The sequence below is a fragment of the Maylandia zebra genome, linkage group LG2, assembly GCF_041146795.1.
Source record: "Maylandia zebra isolate NMK-2024a linkage group LG2, Mzebra_GT3a, whole genome shotgun sequence".
Taxonomy (NCBI): Eukaryota; Metazoa; Chordata; class Actinopteri; order Cichliformes; family Cichlidae; genus Maylandia; species Maylandia zebra.
The window spans coordinates 12481195-12498275 of record NC_135168.1 but is presented as its reverse complement, the minus strand read 5'-3'; the positions used below and the strand labels follow the sequence as shown (position 1 = coordinate 12498275).

Genomic DNA, 17081 nt, shown 5'->3' with positions numbered 1-17081 from the left:
GATCAATGAACTGACCTCTAGGGCTGGGCCATATTATACCATTCACGATAATACCGGTATAAAGTTCGGCAACGATAGGAAAATGAAATATCGCGATAGAATGTGGGCAAAATGCGCATGCGCAGTGCCTTTGTTTTCATACGCACATGGCAGAAAAAGTATGGCGGCAATGGAGGATGACACGGACGAAGGCGCGTCTTTGAATGAAGCGGGTGAGCCAGAATTGGTCAGTAAAAACGGTGCAACTTCGGTGGTGTGGAAGTGGTTTGGTTTTCGTCCATCGGATACCCACCAAAGCAAAATTTTTTGTAGAACATGCAAGCGGGCCATCGCGGCGAAGGGAGGAAAGACTACAAACCTATTTTATCATTTGAAGCAGAAGCACTCCTCTGAGTACAAAAAAGCCATTAAAGCACGTGAAGAGTTATCCGCTTCAACTAGCGAGGTGGTAAGACCAAAGAAGATGACTCAACAAACAATCTACGTAGCTTTAAATAGCTCCATGCCTTATGACAAAAGTAACAAACGCTGGGGGGAGCTAACTAATGCAGTGACACATTGTTTAGCCAGGGATATGATGCCTATTCAGAGTGTGGAAAGAGAAGGTTTCAAAAAGATGCTTAAAACGTTCAATCCACGCTACAAGCTACCCACAAAGAAATACTTCTCTAAAGTCGCCTTGCCTGCTTTATATGAAGAGATCCGTACTGAGGTGTCAAATGCGTTATCTTCGGTGGAGTTTTTTGCGTCCACCACGGACATGTGGTCAAGCCGAACATCAGACCCCTACATGAGCCTCACAATACATTATGTGGACAAAGACTGGAAGCTACAAAACAAGTGCCTCGAAACATGTTTTTTCCCCGAGGACCATACTGGGGAAAATATAGCCAGAGTCTTAAAAGAGTTCCTCAGCTCGTGGAATCTTCAGGAGGAAAAACAAGTGTGTGTGACGACTGACAACGGGGCCAACATTGTGAAAGCCGTCGCACTCAACAACTGGACCAGACTTTCATGCTTCGGACATCGCCTGCACATTGCAATAGGTACGTTTTTTTTTTTTTTTTTTTTTGCTATAGGTAAGTTAATTATAACCTCAGATTAAGAACTTATTGTATTAGTTTAAATGATGTTAATAATACTGTTTGTGTTATTAATCTCTGAATGTGGGTAGTTGTACTGCAAGATCTATATATATCTATATCTATATATATATATATATATATATATATATATCTATCTGAGGTTAGCTGAGGTTAGCTGGATAGCGTAGTGGTTAGACTACACGCCTTTGGAACAGAGGATTGCAAGTTCGATTCCTGCCTGGGGCGTCTGTATCCAGTAAGGGTCCTAAGGCTAGACCCCCTATGCTAAGCAAGCCTACCGCAGACATGAGCGAGACAGATAAATATGAAGGCATGCCGGCTCGGACGTCGCCCGGATCAACAAGGTCCGCGTCAGGTGTTGAGGAACCAGGGCACCCTGACGAAAAGTGGGCTACTGGAACAAGAAGGCATCGGTGGGCAAGGGACGAAAACAGGGCGTTGTTGGAATGCTACTACGCAAGTAACCCCGGCGGAAGGGGCTACATGAATAGGATGAGGGACCTATGGATTCTTCGATACCCAACATCCACAATGACGGCGAAACAACTAGTAGCTCAGTGTTCCAACATTCGAAAGAAGGGACTGCTTTCACAGCTAGAGATTGACGAGGTACAACACAAATGCTACGGCAAGGAGGAGTCAGGACGCCAGGTCAGGGGGGAGATATCATCACCCCCACCCGAGATTGGGTACATAGCCCCAAGTGCGATAGGAGAAGGATCGTTGAGTGCGAGAGGAACTGACCTGAAAAATAGGATCATGGCCAAGCTTGAAACCTGGATCCCCCGTAGCCGGTTACCAAGATTACGTGAAGTACCCTCAGAAGGTCTGCTAGATGATGTCAATGCAGCACTACGGGCAATACCTACAACCACGATTACTGACACTAACAAGCTGATCTACAATACGGCAGCAGTGATCAGTGAGATGCTTGGCTACAAGTTGAACAGCCACAAGGGGCAGTACCCTCCATGGAGAAGGAGGCTAGAGGGCAAGATCAAAGTAGCACGGAGGGAGGTTAGCCAACTAACGGAGTTGCAGAAAGGTGCGACAAATAAGGTGCCTAAGAAATACAGCAAGTTGTCCATACCTGAGGCCTTGGAAACTGCCAAGCAAAGACTCACAGCCTTGGCCAGCCGCTTGAGGAGGTACACCAGATAGCAAAGGTGTACTCTCAGTGGCAAGGGAACAATAAGAGAACAGCACCACCAAGGCTGGAGACGGAGCAATACTGGAAGAGCATATGGGAGAAGGATGCAACCCATAACGGCAATGCTCAGTGGCTAGAGGATCTGAGGGCAGACCACAGCGACCTCCCTGAACAGGGTCCAGTAACCATCACAGTGGCAGATATCCAAGAAAGGGTCTCCAGTATGAAGAGTTGGACAGCACCAGGGCCTGACATGGTTCACGCCTACTGGCTGAAGAAGCTGACTGCACTCCACGAGCGTCTGGCAGCACAAATGAACCAGCTGCTAGTTAACGAAAGACACCCGGAATGGCTAACTGAAGGCCGGACGGTCCTGATCCCCAAGGACCCCAAGAAGGGACCGGTCCCCTCCAACTACCGACCAATAACCTGCCTCAGTACTACATGGAAGCTCCTGTCAGGCATCATATCGGCTAAGATGAACAGGCACATGGGTCAATACATGAGCGGGACACAGAAAGGAATTGGCAAGAATACCAGAGGCGCAAAACACCAGCTACTGGTAGACAGAACAATCAGCCGAGACTGCAAGACCAGACTGACCAACCTGTGCACTGCCTGGATTGATTACAAGAAGGCCTATGACTCAATGCCCCACAGCTGGATACTGGAATGCCTAGAATTGTACAAGATCAATGGGACCCTAAGAGCCTTCATCAGGAACTCAATGGGGATGTGGCGTACAACACTAGAGGCCAACTCCAAGCCCATAGCACAAGTCACCATCAAGTGCGGGATCTACCAAGGAGATGCTCTGTCCCCACTGCTGTTCTGCATAGGCCTGAACCCCCTCAGTGAGATCATTAACAAGACTGGCTACGGATACCGACTACGGAACGGAGCAGTTGTCAGCCACCTCCTGTACATGGATGACATCAAGCTGTATGCCAAGAGTGAACGAGACATCGATTCACTGATCCACACTACCAGGCTATACAGCAATGACATTGGAATGTCGTTCGGACTGGAGAAGTGTAGTCGGATGGTAACAAAGAGAGGGAAGGTAGTCAGAACTGAGGGGATTGAACTACCAGAAGGCAACATTGCAGACATAGAGGACAGTTACAGGTACTTGGGGATCCCGCAGGCGAATGGGAACCATGAAGAGGCCGCTAGAAAAGCTGCAACCACCAAGTACCTGCAGAGGGTCAGGCAAGTCCTGAGGAGTCAGCTGAATGGTAAGAACAAGATCCGGGCCATCAACACGTACGCCCTGCCCGTGATCAGGTACCCTGCTGGGGTAATAGGCTGGCCGAAGGAGGAGATAGAAGCCACTGACATAAAGACAAGAAAGCTCCTTACCATGCATGGAGGGTTTCACCCCAAGTCCAGCACCCTGAGGCTGTACGCTAAGCGGAAGGAAGGGGGCCGGGGACTGGTGAGTGTCAGCACCACAGTCCAGGATGAGACAACGAACATCCAAGAATACATTGGGAAGATGGCCCCAACTGACCGAGTGCTCAGTGAATACCTCAGGCAGCAGAAACCCAAGAAAGAGGAGGGAGACGAGGAACCATCATGGAAGGACAGAGCCCTGCACGGTATGTACCACCGGCAGATAGAGGAGGTGGCTGATATCCAGAAATCCTACCAGTGGCTGGACAAAGCTGGACTGAAAGACAGCACAGAGGCACTAATCATGGCAGCACAAGAACAAGCTCTGAGCACAAGATCCATAGAGGCTGGGGTCTATCACACCAGGCAAGACCCCAGGTGCAGGCTGTGTAAAGGTGCCCCAGAGACAATCCAGCACATAACAGCAGGGTGCAAGATGCTAGCAGGCAAGGCATACATGGAACGCCATAACCAAGTGGCCGGCATAGTGTACAGGAACATCTGTGCCGAGTATAACCTGGAAGTCCCGAGGTCAAAATGGGAGATGCCCCCAAGGGTGGTGGAGAATGACCGAGCTAAGATCCTGTGGGACTTCCAGATACAGACGGACAAAATGGTGGTGGCTAACCAACCGGACATAGTGGTGGTAGACAAACAGAAGAAGACGGCCGTAGTGATCGATGTAGCGGTTCCGAATGACAGCAATATCAGGAAGAAGGAACACGAGAAGCTGGAGAAATACCAAGGGCTCAGAGAAGAGCTCGAGAGGATGTGGAGGGTGAAGGTAACGGTGGTCCCCGTGGTAATCGGAGCACTAGGTGCGGTGACTCCCAAGATAGGCGAGTGGCTCCAGCAGATCCCGGGAACAACATCGGAGATCTATATCTATCTATATATCTATATATATATATAGATATATATAGATATATATATATATAGATAGATATAGATATATATATATAGATATATATATAGATATATATAGATATATATATATATATATCTCTATATATCTCTATATATATCTCTATATATATATATAGATAGATATAGATATCTATATCTATCTATATATCTATATCTATCTATACATCTATATATATATAGATATATATAGATATATCTATATCTATCTATATATCTATATCTATCTATACATCTATATATATATAGATATATATAGATATATATATATCTATAGATATATCTATATATATATATATATATATATATCTATATATCTATATCTATATCTATATCTATATCTATATCTATATCTATATATATATATATCTATATATATATATATATATATATATATATATATATATATATATATATATATATATATATATATATATATATATATATATATATTAGAGAGAGAGAGAGAGAGAGATGTGTGTGTAAATAATTGTGTGTTATACAACTTAAATGTCACATTCCACACCGCATTAATAGTGCTGTTGAAACTGTGTTTCCTTTTAAATGTATGTCTTTTAGAAAGAAGTGTGAAGGACCCAAGGATCGAACGAGCAGTTGGAGTGGGAAAGAAGATTGTTGCTGCTTTTGGCCATAGCTGGAAGCGCCAGCGAGCTCTGCAGGCTGCCCAAAAGGAACTGGGCCTACCAGAACACAAACTCATAACTGAATGTTGCACTCGTTGGGGTTCAAAGCAGAGAATGATCCAACGGCTGCTGGAACAAGAAAAAGCTATAACACAGGTTTTAGCTGCTGATAAAACCACAAGGCACCTCATGTTGACATGGCAAGACATTGAAGTGCTTGACTCGGTCAGCACTGCACTGAATCCACTCCTAGAGTTTACAGATGCTTTCTCTGCTGAAGAGTATGTAACCATTTCATGTGTTAAGCCTGTTCTTCAGATGTTTAACAATGACATGTTAAAAGTAAAAGAAGGTGACACTGAGCTGACCAAAGACATCAAAACAGCAATACTTGACTACATGAACAAAAGCTACACAGACAGTGTCACAGAGAGGCTTGTTAACATGGCTTCTTTCCTTGATCCACGGTTTCATACAGAATATTTCAGTGAGAGAGAAAGCAAAGCCATCAAAGTTCAAGTCATGAGTGAACTAGAGCATCTTGTCCCACACCAGGGTATCACAGGTTTTTCAGAAACTTCATACATCTACTGGTGACCAAACAAATCAGGGAGCTGTTAAAAAGCAAAAGAAGAGTCTCGGGAGTTTTTTGAAGGGACCAGTTAGTGGCAAGATGGAGGTAACTGCAGAGAGGTTATCATCTGAACTGAGATGTTATGTGAATAGTCCACCAGCAGACAGTGAGTGTGATCCTCTTTCGTGGTGGAAAGTTCACACAGTAAACTTTCCCCACATCAGCAGATTAGCTAGGAAATACCTCTGCATTCCAGCAACTAGCTCTGCATCTGAAAGGTTGTTCAGCACAGGTGGAAATGTTGTAACTTGTCAAAGGTCCTCCCTTAAGCCCGCATCTGTGAACATGTTAGTGTTTCTGACAAAGAATCGTAAAACTTGAAATGTAGAAAAACTTCCAGGAGCAGTAGCATAATTTATCTATGTTTTTTGTTTGTTTTGTTTTTACTCAAGAGTTTGTGCAATATTATTATTTGACTTATTGATTTTGCACACTGCACTTTTGTTACAAAGCACCTCTTAAGTTTTGTGGATAATAATAATAATAATAATAATAATGGATACTTTATTGATCCCCATGGGGAAATAAAGTATCCATTATTATTATTATTATTATTATTATACATGATATACATGATTATGGATAACCATGTATATAACAGGATAACCACTGTTGAATTTTGTGTGGCTGTAATGCACGTTAAAATAAACAGCTGCTTGTTTAAACAAAAACAAATTGATGGGGTTTTTTTCCACTAAAAAAGTTGTAGAGTTGTATTTTGTTTTGCGTCAATTATATCGTCAGTTATATCGTTATCGCAAATTTTCAAATCTATATCGTGATAAATATTTTTTGCCATATCGCCCTGCCCTACTGACCTCCCAGCCCATTGTTCCTTCAGTGGGCTGGTTTCAGTCCTGTTTCAAATGTCCTGTTTATGAGATTGAAACCTGCAGTCAGCTGAGACTGAAGAAGTCACCTGATGATGATGAAACGTTTCTCCCACTGAAAACATCCAGATGAACAGAATCAAGCTTTTTGGGATTTACGTACCTGGATGATTGAGCATCAAGACACAACTCTGTGACTTTTCTCAGATGAATCAATCCTCTCCTCCAGCTTTGTTTACATCTACCAGCCCTGTGGCGCTGCCCAGGGACAATAATCTATGTGAGAGGTGGAAAGTCATACAGGTGTCTGCTCCTGCCTTCAGTTATTTTATCTACTGTGTGTCAACTGGCTGAACCTCCTCCAACTGTCTACTGTCTCCCTAAACTCAACAATGACTTAGTGATCTATCCATTCTCTGACCAAACACATCCTGCTGCAGGAGGTTAACATAGCAGCCAATGATGATCCCACTCACTGTGAACAACACATTTGGACCTGATTTGCTGCTCTGGTTTACACGTGAACTTCCACTGCTGCTGTCACCAACTTGAGAGGCTCTACAGAAAAACTGGACTTGTCCATAAAAATCATAAACTACATTACAAGGACAGCATTGCTCAATCAACTCTAATTACTACTGACATGTTATCTCTTCTAACTAAGGTACAGACACTCAAACTTGCTGCTTTCAGTGAGAAGTCAAATGTCTGAATATGAGCTGGAAGCTGCTGAGAGTCCTCCTCCTTCCCGTGGGGTTTACTTTCTCTACTACTTTCACTATAAACACGCCCCTTTCATGCACCTGCAGAGGGCCACCAGCAGATGGAGCTGTCTTAAACAAATCCACTTGGATAGTTAGCTGTAGATGACTTTATCAGTATGATTGTAGGACTTTGAGTTATTCTTCAGATTTATTTAAACTCCTATATTGTGCACAAGTGTTGAGCGACCCATAATTTCTCTGTACTTTTCATAAGAGCAGCCAGACTTTCAGCTAGTTTTTCTTCTTTAAGAGCTCAAAGATATTGAAGAAACAGTTATTCAGCTTCATTCCCACTGATCTCGACTACAAACTGTTTCACTTTGGTTTCTGTTTAAAGCCTCGATGTTTAAAACGTTTCCCTGTGATCACATTTGCACCGTCTGATTTCAAAGTTTGTTTCTTTTGGTCATTTAGTCCACAGAGTCCTTGGTGTTCTGAAAGGGACCTATAAATAAATGCATTATTATTAATAATAAAGTAGTTGTTGTACATGTACAGACCATAAATATGGAGTCCAGCTGTGTTTGATGCTGCTGGGCAGACTGACCACTGGGAACCTCTGAGCTCTGCTGGTCCACTCTGTGGAGGAACCATGAAGGATTAGATCCACACAGGATAAAGATCCAGGAATTTCTGCTCAAATAACTTCATCTGAATCAAGTCTGTCAAGTTTTAGACTCTCAGATTCTGAAGATATATTTTCTGTTTTCTATGAACTTTCTTTCATCAGTGATGGAAGTGATGATGCTGCAGAAGCTCAGAGGAAACTTTGAGAAAACTGTGATGAACCATCAACTAATGCTCTCAGGAGGCCAAAGGTCCCTGAATGTAACTGTGCAGTAGATTCATCGAGTGTTTGAAACCTGACCACTTCCACATGTTTTCATTCTAACACAAGAAGTCCTTTTCTCATTGCTTTGATTTGAGTTTTCATTTGAGTTTTCCGAGTCTCGTATTTGGAGTCGAGTCTAATCAATGATCTGACAGAAGAACATTAAAAAGGATTTAGCAGTGCTGTCAAAATTAACATGTAGGGTTAGGGGTTCATCTGTTATCATGATTAACATGATAAAAACCTTTAACACGACACATCTGGAGAGCAGAACGACTCAAAATCCCTGAAATGTTTCTATCAACGCACTTCGGGCAGTTTGTCCGAGTAGAGTTACCTTTGCACACGTGCAGATGTGCAGCACATCTGTTAGTGACGGCAGCTGAACCAATCAGCTCAATATGGAAGATGACAAACACACACTGACCTCCCGATGGAAAGTTTGAGCATTAAAAAAATAACAAGACGGACCAGCCGACCAACATGAAGGATTCTGCACATCGTGACAGAAGGAATTTTCTTTTCACCGAAGCACTTCCAGCTTAAAATATCACAACAATGCAAAGCACTGATGACACAACTGCCAAGTGGACAAACTGCAGACCTGTTAGTGTTGTTAATAACATAGTTTTGGTTCCTCGTGTCAAAGACTTGAAGAAGAGTGACAGAGAGTGTTAGACTGCTGCAGGATCAGTGCCACCTCCACAGACCTGTGAAGAAAATGATTGTTTGACAGATGGGCTCAGACTCAGGATCAGCTGAGGAGTTTGTGGCTGACAGAATCCTGCAGGTACAGAGCAGAGCCCATCATTAGCATGCAGGACTGTCCCTGGGGGGGTCGGCTCATTCAGGAGGTTAATCAATGTTTACATGTTCAATAAACATGTTAAGTGTGTAAATTTGCCCTTTTCTCTCGAGTCTGTTTGCTCATGAAATGAAATTTGATTCGTTTACATTAAAAATGATGTTTAATGGTGATTAATCCAAATGAATCCACAGTAACCCTGTGATGAGTCTGATTAAACATTTTCATTAACAGCAGTAATATAGATTATATATTATTATATATTAGTGCACACTTAGCTTTTAGTATATATGTTTGTTACAAAGTTGTATTTACAGCAGAGAAGCTGAGTTAAAGACTGAAAACTATTCAAAGTCTCTTTGAATTGAAGCGTTTAACATTCTTTGTGTTTATTCTGCATTGACTTCATTATATGGTGTAAACGTCTGTTACAGGCTTAAATATAAAGTTGGAAAAATGTAACTGCAGCTATTGATCAAGTAATTGTGATTAATCAGGATTAATGACAGAAGATTGTGTCATTAATTAGTCATGTTTTAATCTACTGACAGCACTAGTGTTCACTCTGGAGCCTCCAACTGTTTTACGCCCTTTCAACACCTTCGTGGTCAAAAGTGTACACGCACAAAATCTACAATAAAACCCTCACGCAGCAATAGGACAGACACACAATCCATTTATCTCTGTGTCTCAAACACACACACGTGTATTCAAAGCCTCGATTTGTTCATATTTCATCTGTTGTGTTTTTATCTTCAGCGTTTTCAGTGTTGCTGCATTTACACCAAAAATGTTTCCATTGATGAATCAGATTGATTTGAATGTGTTTCATCCATACAAATCCCTCCCTGGTGGTCACATGACTCTATAACATAACAGGAGTCATGTGACAAGAGTTTCATGCTGTAAAATGTCAAAATGGTTGAATGTGGTGGAGTAAAAATGTGAGATGTCAGCTACTTTTCTTCAATATGAAATGTTTGCAGGGCCTGACAGGAAGTGGACGGACGCTCTGATCACTTCCTGTTTGCTGAAGTGGGTTTTCAGTTGTTTAGAAACCAAAGGCTTGTTTTAAAAGACAGTTTAAATGGGACTGAGGGAACGACGTGTTTGTAGTTTATATCCAACAACATCAAGCAGTTTAATCAAAGAGTTCATGTTGCTAACAGCTCACCTCTCTGCAGCAGACACAGGCTGGACTTTAAAATCAATGGACTGGACTTTAGACCAGTCACTCCTTAAGGACACAGAGCTGGCTTCAGGTTCATGTTTACGTTTAGTTCCTTGTTTCTTCCTGTGAATAATGATGCAGCAGTGATGTGAGTGCTGAGCTGTGACATGGAGAAGAGTCATGGACAGTTAGAGATGGTCATCTCACCTCTGAGCTTTGGTCTGGCTCTCATGTTCCCCACACAGAGTGCTTTTAGAGGGAGGGACTCCCTCCTCTCTGTCCTCACACTGATCCATGCTGCTCAATTCACATCAGCTCACACACACTTTCTACCTGCAGAGGAAACACAAATCATTCATGTGCACATCAGCTGAAATCCTCCTTTCATCATGTGTGCTGTCCAAATATCAGCTGCTTCTTTCCTGCTTCATCTCAGTGTCAGCTGGATGCAGTCAGACAGCAGTGTGAGGCAGAGGAAGCTGCCATCAGCTGCTCTGCTATCAGTCCACTAGATGGAGCCTGAAGCACACACGATGCATTCACTGACACACACTGATTCACTGTGACTGGAAGCTTCAGTCAGTCCAACACGTGTGAACAACATTTTAAACATTTCAGCTGATCCAGGATTCAAAGAGGATCAGCAGAGTTAAAGCTTCACACTAATTCTTCCTGCTGTTTGCAGAGAACTGCACACACACTGATTCACTGCTAATGAGAAGCTTCTTCCATCCAGTAATTCATCATCCATCAGCTCTGCTGCTGCTCTCAGTCCTGGACTCTGATCACACACTAAAAGCAGCTTTTTAACTCGTGTCTGTAAGAACTCTTAGTGTTAGCTTAGTGTTAGCTTAGCGTTAGCTTAGCTTTAGCTTAGTGTTAGCATGCTGTGTGCTAGCTTAGCGTCAGAGCTCTGCAGGTGTCTCGTGTGTAAATATTAATCACAGTGACAGTAAAGGAGGTAAAGGGCTGTGACGTCATCACGTACGCTGCGTCCTCTGTGGGCTCTGACTGAACTCAAAGTACAAACTACAAGTACACAAACACGAACGTAGCTCAGAGTGGCGGACACACTCGGCCTCGTTGGTCCAGCTGTGAGTCCGTTACCGTGAACTATGGAGCGGCAGATTTGTGCTGAACTAAGCTGCACACAGCTGATGTTAGCCAGGAAACATTACACACTGACTTTAATGGAGAGACCGGAAATACAAACACACACAGTTTGTTGTGTGAAGAAATCAAACACGAGCTGAACAAACAGTAAAGTTCCTAAAGACAAACTGTTAAAGGAGGAAACAAAGCAAACTTACAGTTTCTTCACACACCAACAACAAGCTCCACTCCACACCTGGACACTAAACACGGACACACAGGTGAGCTGCTTCCTGGAAGGAGGCGGGGCTCCACCTGAAACTCAGCACAGGTGGGAGGGGCTCAGCTCTGTGTGTGCTGATGTGTTAACTTTAAAAATATGCCGTCTGACTGCTCAGACTGAGTCAGAGTAAAGTTCACATGCTGACGTGTGGAGACATGAAACCTTGTTGTAGCTGCAGGTGTGAACACACTGATCCCAGATCAGCTCTGCTGTATTTGTAACATGAACATTTCTGCTGCAAAGCTTCAAATGTTCAGCATGTTTCTCTGTTTCCAGTCTATAGATCCAGTCACACTTTCTACCTTCACCTGTGCAGTAAAGACTGAGAGCAGAGCTGAAAGCAAGCGTCCAATCAGTGAGCAGCATCAACACCTGAGCTTCATTCAGACTCTGTTATTGAAGATGTTGTTGGTACAAAGTTCATCTGCTGCTCACATGAATCCATGAAAGATTTATTTCACTGATGTTTCTTCAAAGCTCATTTCAACCTGTTGAAGTCATGAATGAAAGTGCAGACTGAGAGTGGATCACATGATGTTTGAGGTGTGTCATGTGACATGTTCAGTATTGTCACACATGTCTAGATTGTCCCTGATATCATAACTGCTCAAACACTGATGATTATATTTGAAGAATTATTCCTGATGGCAGCAAAGTTTGAATGGAGCTCTCTGTCTGTGCTGATTTGTCGCCCTCTGGAGGTCAAAGCACAAACTGCATGATGTCACTGTAACCACCACAGAGACAGGAAGTGTTTTTATGACTGAAACACTGAAATGATGCTAACGGCTGTCGTTAGGCTCACTGACAGCAGTGCTGATGTGTTCATGTCAAACACTGGCTCAGGTCAGGCTCCTTCATCCTTCTCCAGCGTGAGGCCGCCCTCAGACCCACAGGAGCTCTGACCTTTGACCTCCTGACCCTAACCATTTTAGTCTTGTTGCATCTTTAAATGCAAATCCTGTGAAATGGTCAGGGGCGGCTCTAGAGAAATTTTCTTAGGGTGGCAAAATCAAAGCCTTTTTCCCCCAAACACATATGCAGGTGGTTACATGTGGTTAAAATGATTCAAATGCAGTAAGTATGCACGTTTTTCATATAAATATAGTCTATAACTTAATTATTGTCTGTACCCACATGATTACACACTTTAGTTACATGAAACATGTGAGTTTTGATGTTATGTACTGTACAGCCTGTATATTAAATACATATGTATCCCAATAAGTATAAACTCCAGAAAGCTACACAACATGGGGCGCTTCATTTACAAACACAAGTCTAACTTAAGTTTCACTGTTTTTGTTAGAAAACAGTCACATTGTTACAGCTTAAATTACACAAAATGTCAGAAATCTGCACTGTCATGAACAAACATGTAAACCTCATTTTTCATGATTTGTTGGATTCACCCTCTGAGGTCTGAAACACAACCGGACATTTGTGACTCCTTTGAGTTTACGTTTGTATTTCACCCTCAGATTGTTTCATTTTATTTTTTCCTCCTCTTGCTTTGTTTGGTATCTTTTCAGCTCAACTGAATTTAGTTGTTTTTTCACTGACATACTGCATTAGTATTACTATTACTATTAATGTAACTATTACTGATCTGAAATCACACAAAGAACCTAAAATCCTAGCAGTATTTTTTACTGTAAAAAAACCACAGACGTGTTGGGTAAATGTTTATAACTTGAAATGCAAATATAAATTGTACATTTTGTAAACAGATACAACTATTTATCTAAAAATGCAGCCAATACACCTGCTGTTTTTTCATTTTCTACAACCATTTAAAATAGCACTCACCTTCCTTCATTTCCACAGTGTAACATCCACCCACCTGTGTAAAATCAGAAATTCCCATGGTGTTGTTCAAAATGTGCTCTGGCACAATCATAAGCATCGCTTGCTGCTGAAAACAAGAAAAAAGCCGTCCTGCTATGGGCTGAACCATTTGTTAATGTGGAGGGGGGGACACTATGGAATATATCCAGTTCTAGCATTTATATTCACTGCTGACTGTAACTACGCTCAAACTGTTAAACTTATTTTAATAAACAACACCGTCATATGCAAAACTGGGGTGGCACTTGGGGTGGCAAGGGATCATTTTAGGGTGGCACTTGCCACCCCATGCCACCCTTCTAGATCCGCCCCTGCTGATGAAGCCAACAGGTTCGCTTCATTTGCAAAAAGCAGATATGAGTTTCTGAGGCCACAGTCTTCTGTGGCAGAAGGGGAATCAGGGGAAGCCCTGGAGGAGTCCACCACCCACCAGAAACAGGTCTGAGCTCTCACTGCAGTGGTAAAGGGGCTACACAGCCCACATGAGGCTGAGGGATGCAGCCTTCTGTCAGACTGTCACTAACACAGAGAAACACCCGTGTACACTCATACTCATGGGCACATACACCAATCAGCCTCGACCCTTTCTTCCTTTGCATTTGTGGTTTGGTGCCATAAATGCACAACATAGAAGAGCCACCTCGACGGGACAACACTCAGCGGTTCATCTGTCTCTCTTCCACAGCATGTCTTTATCCTGTCTTCCTTCTCTCACCCCAACCAATCACAGCAGATGGCCCCGCCCCTCCCTGAGCCTGGTGCCGGAGGTTTCTTCCTGTTAAAAGGGAGTTTTTCCTTCCCACTGTCGCCAAAGTGCTGCTCACAGGGGGTCATATGATTGTTGGGTTTTTCTCTGTATGTATTATTGTACGAGCTACCTTACAGTATAAAGCACCTTGAGACGACTGCTGTTGTGATTTGGTGCTGTGTAAATAAAACTGAATTGAATTAAGAAACAACTCTTAGATTCCTCACATGATTCTCCTGTATTCCTACTGGACGCCAAGGTAATATAACATGGAAGTGTGTCGCAGTGCCTGGTGGCCACATGTTACCCATAAACTGTCAACCTGACCGTACTGTAGCTACGTCCAAAGACTAGTTAAAGATCAAAGCTTTTTGGGGGGTTAAATCTGACATAAATAAAGAAAGAATAACATTAAAGTCGATTCTTTTGATCACTGTAGTTCTACTTTGAGGATATGATGTGTAAAAACCCTCAGTTGTGGCTGGTGGATCTCACATTCCTGGTCTTTGTAATTCCAGTTCAATGAAGCCTCATTTTCACCTTTTTCCAGGTAAATTTTCCCAACTGTTCTAATGTCCATGCTGTGGCATTGTCCCATCATTTGTATTTCCTGTTAATGGATTTTTAATATGGTCTGGGAAATTACTATATATGAGTAACTTCCTGTTGTATTGCAGCTTAAGGCCATTGTCACTGAAATAAAGCCCAAGTTGTAATAGTTTGCACCCAGAACGAGGAAAAGGAAGAAACCCAAACACTGCTCAGTGGATGAGTCCGTCCTGGAATAAATACCAGGACAAAACTAAAAAGAAGAGCTTGTTTCCTCGAAGCAACAACAGAAAGCTCTTTGTCTCTACAGATGTTTCTGGGAAACACGTTAACAATATTTAAACATTTGTTCTTAATAAACGTTTTTACTTAATGATGCTTTATGATATTTCTATCTGACCTAATGCAGCAGCGTATCCACATGAACTCTGCAGTGTTTCTACCCAGAGGCCACCGTGGTCCTTCTTTACTAATGCTGAGGGTTTTCTCCCAGCCGTGATAGCCTTTGACAGGTAAACTGAGTCATTCCAGCCCAGTGCAAAAATAACCTCCCTGTCTGCTCTTAACTTCACGCATCGATGCTAAAACGTTGCATAACTGAACCTGCAGACTGTGATCCTGTAGCTGTCGAGGAGAGGGCTTGATGCCGTCCATCTTCTGCTCAATTAACAACGCCTGCAACCTTTTGAGCCTTGGTCCTGCTACAGTCACAAATATAACATCATCACTCTTTATTTGATCCACTACACTGCTGTCATTTCTCTGTTATGGCCCCACAAGGTCACTGAATCAACCCCACAGCATCACGTACAAGTTTTCAAAGCGGTGTTCTAATCTGCTTCGAGCTTTCATCATTTTAGCCAGCCCCTCCGATCTTCTCCAGGTAAACACTACAAAGAAAGAGTTCAGTCTGAATAAAACATCTTGTGCATGTCACACGATACAGCATCCACAGCAGTATACACTGCAAACAGCAGAAGCTCTTCCTTCTTAGCCTTCGGTCCAGCAGTGATGATCTCCTCCTGCTTTTGGTTCACATCACCTTTCTCCTGAAAATCTGAGCTGGGCTTGACAAACCCTCAGCTCAGCGTGATATAAAGGTAGCTCTTCTATTTGCCATCTCCTGAGCTCTCATTGTTACCATCTCACATTCTTCTCCAATCCATGGTTAGGGAGCTGCTCATAGGGGGTCATATGATTGTTGGGTTCTTCTCTGTATCTATGAAGCGCCTTGAGGCGACTTTTGTTGTGATTTGGCGCTATATAAATAAAATTGAATTGAATTTTCAGGGTCAAAGTTCAGAGGAAAGTTTGTTCAGCAAATGAATGACAATAAATCATACATGTTTGCTGATTCACAGGTTAACAGCCTGGAGGAACAGGGCTGTGTCGTTCCTGTGATGCGATTCAGCTTTATTTCAGCCACTCAACAAAACAACATTATATTATATTTAATATATATTAAATATGTGCCAACTGATTCAGTACGTTTCATGTAGAAATATGTGTGGCAACTTTTTGTTGCAGCAATGATCTCAAAGCACAAGGGGGGGGGGCTAAGATGAATGTCTGCTGTGAGGACAGGGGGTGTGCATGTGCTCAAGTCACGTGACACGTCATTTACGCAACATTTGGTCGATTTCAAAGTTACAGTGAGATAAAATCATGTTATGGATTGCACTCAGTATATTGTGCCGACATGGTGAGATTGTGTCTGTCGAGCCGAGGAGAGCGTCGCAGTGCCAAAAGCTGTAAAATGAACTATCAGGCTGGAGTGTGCTGCCACAGCACAGAGCAGTCACAGAGTCCTGCAGGCAGAAGAGGAGTGATCGTGTTAGCCACCTTACAAAACAAAAAGACATGAAGTGAAAAGCAGAGCGCAGAGTGTGGCAGAAGAAGACAGACTGGGCCAAGTCCTGCATGTGCGAGAGCGAGCGAGACCCGGGACAACGTCATCCGCCTCGCCTGGACTAGTCCGCCGGCCGGAGGAGGGACAGTGGCTGCACTGTGCAGCCGAAGACTCACTTTGAGCGCGCAGGAAACGAGCGACGCAACCGGTCCACCGTCCGTGCAAACTGCGCCAGGCAGCGTATTGCACGCTGGAGGACACCGAGGAAAGTCACAGTAGGAGCGGCGCTTAGTGAGAGGTGATGTCGGGGGGACATGGCTTCTTCTCCGGTCACCCCAGCATCGCTTGAAGGAGAAACACCTTCACCCACCGGGAACGAGGAGCCCGCGACCACCCGACAGGTACGACACGCCTCCGAGACCGTCTGCGCGCCCGGTAACGTTGTAACGTTTTACCG

General features: G+C 43.3%; 1 long non-coding RNA gene across 2 annotated transcripts in view; it reads right to left on the bottom strand.

The window, feature by feature from the left end:
* Positions 1-10283: 10283 nt before the first annotated feature.
* The window catches only part of LOC143420816 (uncharacterized), an 85585-nt gene continuing 78787 nt past the window's right edge, over positions 10284-17081 (bottom strand). Inside the window, exons 1-3 of one of the 2 annotated variants that reach the window (XR_013100555.1) lie at positions 11566-11636; positions 10463-10588; positions 10284-10378 (exon numbers count right to left, since the gene is read on the bottom strand). This is a non-coding gene — a long non-coding RNA (uncharacterized LOC143420816). Of the gene's footprint in view, positions 10379-10462; positions 10589-11565; positions 11637-17081 lie in introns of those variants that run through there. The other variant, XR_013100556.1, reaches the window with a different exon arrangement.